The following is a 4571-nucleotide window of genomic DNA, read 5'->3' on the forward strand; positions in this document are numbered from 1 at the left end:
TATATATATATATAAAAGATAAGATTTTGCAGTTTTCAAGCAATTTTGTAAGACTTCTTTTTATAATATGCATTACTGATTAAAAGTTTTGGTTCACAATTGCTTTTTAAAGGGGACATAACACATAGTTTCTGCCAATCATGTTAATCACGAGTACCTATAGAGTACTATTGCATCCTTCATATCTCTGAAGAGTCTTTAGTTTTATCAAATTTATAAAAGCCAGTTACAGCTATACGCTTCTCTCTGAAAACAGTCGAGCTCCTGGAGGCGTGTCGTGGGTGGAGCTAAAGAGTCATGAGCACGCAAAGCTTTTGCGTAGTGATTGTCTGCAAGCTGTGACATCGACATAAATAAAACAGAAACACAAACTTTATTGACTTAAATTTTATTTCATTTGTTTATAAAACATTCATCACCGAAATGCCGGGAACAAACAAACACACTTACACAACTCCATTACCGCCCCGGAGAAACAAACTGAATCCACTGTTCCCTTAACACTGAAGCCAAATAAGGTTATCTTTCCCTCTCAACCAAAAACACACTTCTTTGGTGACATTGTTGATTTCGTGGTCTAAAAACAAACTGACAAATCCTTCTTGAGCAAGTCCTGTGCAGCGCTGCTGATGACTTCTGTAACCTGAATGAAGCACGTTGATGAGCGCACTCTTGCTCTCGCTCTGGTTGATGTGTGCGCAAGCTCTTCCTGGAGAAGTGCCCATACAAGGAATTCCGCCCTTCACGACGTCATACATACTCGGAAAAAAAACTTGAGAGAAGTTTTTCTCAAATTGTGTGAAGGTATTAGTGAATGAGGCCTATTATTTCTCACTTGGATGACTCTAGTGGCAGAGAAAGTACATTCTACCTTTAAACAATTCAAGAACAAATGGCCAAAATGACTCTTTCTTCTTTTTTAAATTCCTAGAAAACCATGCATCCAGTGAAGGGGGCTTTTACTTAAGATTGATGTCAAATAAGATTGCGGGCAGTTTATTGGAAAAGATGTTCACCTCGGCTTCTCATGTTTTTCATTTCTCTCATATTGGCTGAGTGGTGGTTCAGGTCGGCTGATGAGGATTTCCTTCTGTGTGTGTCTACTGACAGCTGTTTATTTGGGCAGCACTGCAGAATGGCATGTTGTAAACAACACCTGCTCTCACAGACGCCTCACAGTGAATCTACCTCAGCCGGAGAGATCAGTGACATCCACTGAATTCATAGCTTGAAAAATCTGCATAGTGTGTCTAAGGAAGAAAGTTCTGTGAATTATATTACTGCTCATCTTATGATATAAACAGAAGAACTGAAGATAAGCATAACTCTGCTGATAAAATATTTGCTACTTTTGTGCTGTGCAAGTTTGAAGTCATCATATCACAGCGCATAAATCATGGATAAAAATCACTTGTTATAAAACAGTGTCTGGACTGAGCACACCGCAAAGTGTCTGAAAAACAACCACAGGAAGAAGTTTGGCCGGGCTTAATGAATATTTTCTTAATTAATCAGCACATTCTTAATAAATGATTCATTGATGAATATATTTTACAGACTTCAAATTGTACAGCACAGCTCAACAAATGCTGCAGAAACTGATCCCTAATGTGTGAGACAAACTGAAAGGGCTCTTCATGATTTTTTGAGACATGAGATAAAACCGCCTATAGAAAAGAAGAAATAAAAGTTCCTTCTTCCCGAATGTGTTTTTCTTGATGTAACTCATCAAATGCTATGTGTGCAACCCTCAACAAATGCGATTAAATCTTCACTCTGGGCGACTAAATGATGTCTATCGTTAGCCATTGGCTAATAAATTCTTAGATTTTACTTGCCAGTGTGAGTTGAAGGCTAAGTATAAGTTTAGCACAGATATATTTTCACTCGCCGAACACTCTGACTGAGCGCTTCAGAGTTTCACTCTCAGTCAAGTGATCTGTGCTATTTTTCAATTAATCTCAATGGATGCGCAGCATACTTGTATTTGACATATCGTAAACTCTAGTGTGAAGGCGCACGACTTGCCATTGCTTTGCTGAGGTTCTCACACACACACACGCAAAGAGAGAGAGAGCGAGAGAGAGAGAGAGAGAGAGAGAGAGAGAGAGGGAGAGAGAGAGAGAGAGAGAGAGAGAGAGAGAGAGAGAGAGAGAGAGAGAGAGAGAGAGAGAGAGAGAGAGAGAGAGAGAGAGAGAGAGAGAGAGAGAGAGAGAGAGCAAGAGAGTCTTACATACCATGCAGAATTGATGCGCTACATGTAAACAATGTTCTTTGTTGTATTGTCCTGTCAAAATAACAGAGTTCATTTGGAATTCTTCCGCTTTTAAGAACAACCATAAGATATTGCAGTTTCTCCGGTAGTGGGCGGAACTAATGCGCAAACGGCAATCTCATTGGCTGGCGCGCACCTGTTATCCTCCCTGTTTTGACTTCAGAAAATCAGCTTGAGCGAACGCAGACAACGTGATTAACATTCATGAACCCAGCAGCTCATTAATCCTTAGTGTGTTTTATATTGTTATTAGTAGAATGCGTAGTATTATCTTATCAGTATTATTGTTCTTTTTTTTTTTTTACAGAAACACTGAATGACCACTTAAGCACCACCACAAGTCCTAATTTCAGTTCAAATGACAAATATGCATTAAATAATGCTTGATTATCATAATATCATATTATAATGCTTGACTGACTGATGTTAAGAGTGTACTTTCAGATATTTAAAAAGCTGTGGCATTTTACAAACATAAGCTTTATATATATATATATATATATATAAAATAGTATATCAGATATTTAATAAACTAAACTAAAAAATGTATTAGCCAATGGCGATTCTTTTGCCAAGGTGTCTGTAGAGGGTTGCCATGGAGGACATCAATATTAATTATATGGTGAACATACACTACCATTTTTGTTTCCAATAAATGCTATTCTTTTGAACTTTCTATTGATTAAAGTATCCTAAAAAAATTGAATGAATTAAAAATTAGAATGATTTCTGAAGTATCATGTGACACTGAAGACTGGAACAATGATGCTGAAAATTCAGCTTTGCGCCAAATATGCTACTAATTACTCAATCACATTATATGTTATATATATATTATATATATATATATATATATAGAGCTCATGGTTTTGATAGATTATGGTGTCAAAAACAAACTTATTCTACTTAAATCCACATTTATTGCATGCAGTAGCCGTTTTTTTTTCTGCCGTTTTGCTTAAAATGAGTCAAATTATCTTAAAAATAAACTATCCAATTTCTTTACAAAATGGGTAATGGGGCTGGTATAAGCAAAAGTACATATGTTTGCTATTCAAAATCAAACTAAAAGCATAGATATAATATTTACAACTGGTCTTTGTTGCATTTATTTCCATACTGAATTGAGATCTGTTGTCTACATATATTTAATAATCTAAAGCTGTTTACATTGCAAAGTTGGCACAGGAACAATGTTCAGTGTTGGATAAATGTGCACAGCTGACAGAAAACAAGACACAAGCCATTATGACAGCAACAAAGTTTATGACTCTTCTAATATGATATTTCAACTATGCAGTGTTTAAGCTTTTGCTGCATAGCAAGCACCAGCATTTCCTTGTAGAAATGCAAATATAGTTTATTTATGATGGTTATTGGAAAGTTTCCATCACTCCACAGGGAATAATTACACTATTATCTGTTCTGAAATCTGTACTCTTTTTTTTTTTTTTTTTGCTGCGTAACAGAAAATACAATGCAGAACAGCTTTTGGAAAATGGTTGAAGAAAACATCTGTTAAAAGGTATCAAGGGAAACAGCGTTTATTTGAGTGCTTTTAATTAACCGCTGCAGAAAAACCTAATTAGTTTCATATGTGATTACGTGATAGATGTGTAATCAACAGCAGCTACTAAAAGCCTATAGTGCTGCTTTAGCAATCATCCCCAGGATCCATGAACAACTGAGGTTTTGGTCTGGGTCAAATATAGACCTACAGTGGCAGAAAAAGGTCAAAGAGGAGGAATATGTAAACATCTGTCATGCTGCACAAACTCAGCTCCCTGAAGGCAGTGGTGGCCAGTAACAAAGTAGTTTTACTTCGTTACTGTACTTAAGTACATTTTTCAAGTATCTGTACTTTACTGGAGTAGTTTTATTTTGAGTAACTTTTACTTTTACTTCACTACATTCCAAAGCATAAGATCGTACTTTTTACTTCACTAGATTTCATAAAACTTATCGTTACTCCTTATAATATATCACGTGCTACGACACGCAGAAGCGGTGTCTGATTCATGAACGAACTGATTATTTTCATTGAACCCATTAAATCGGTTCACAAATCGCACCAAACGATTCATTCACGAATTGGAATGATCCGATTACAGCTGTTCTCGAGTCGACAACTCACTGATTCAAATGATCCGTTTAGTGCGAGTCTCCAGTGAACTGAATTCACAAGTAAGAAGTCTCAGGTTACTTATGTAACCATGGTTCCCTGAGTAGGGAACGAGACACTGCGTCCTCTAGGGGTCGCTATGGGGAACGCCTCGTCGTGACCCGTGTCTGAAGC

General features: G+C 36.8%; 1 protein-coding gene across 2 annotated transcripts in view; it reads right to left on the reverse strand.

Annotated features, from left to right (window-relative positions):
• Window positions 1-4571, reverse strand: part of LOC107692421 (carboxyl-terminal PDZ ligand of neuronal nitric oxide synthase protein-like) — a 123830-nt gene that overhangs the window by 26179 nt on the left and 93080 nt on the right. The gene's annotated exons all lie outside the window — the stretch shown is intronic.

This window comes from Sinocyclocheilus anshuiensis, unplaced genomic scaffold, assembly GCF_001515605.1.
Source record: "Sinocyclocheilus anshuiensis isolate Anshui unplaced genomic scaffold, SAMN03320099.WGS_v1.1 scaffold70, whole genome shotgun sequence".
Taxonomy (NCBI): Eukaryota; Metazoa; Chordata; class Actinopteri; order Cypriniformes; family Cyprinidae; genus Sinocyclocheilus; species Sinocyclocheilus anshuiensis.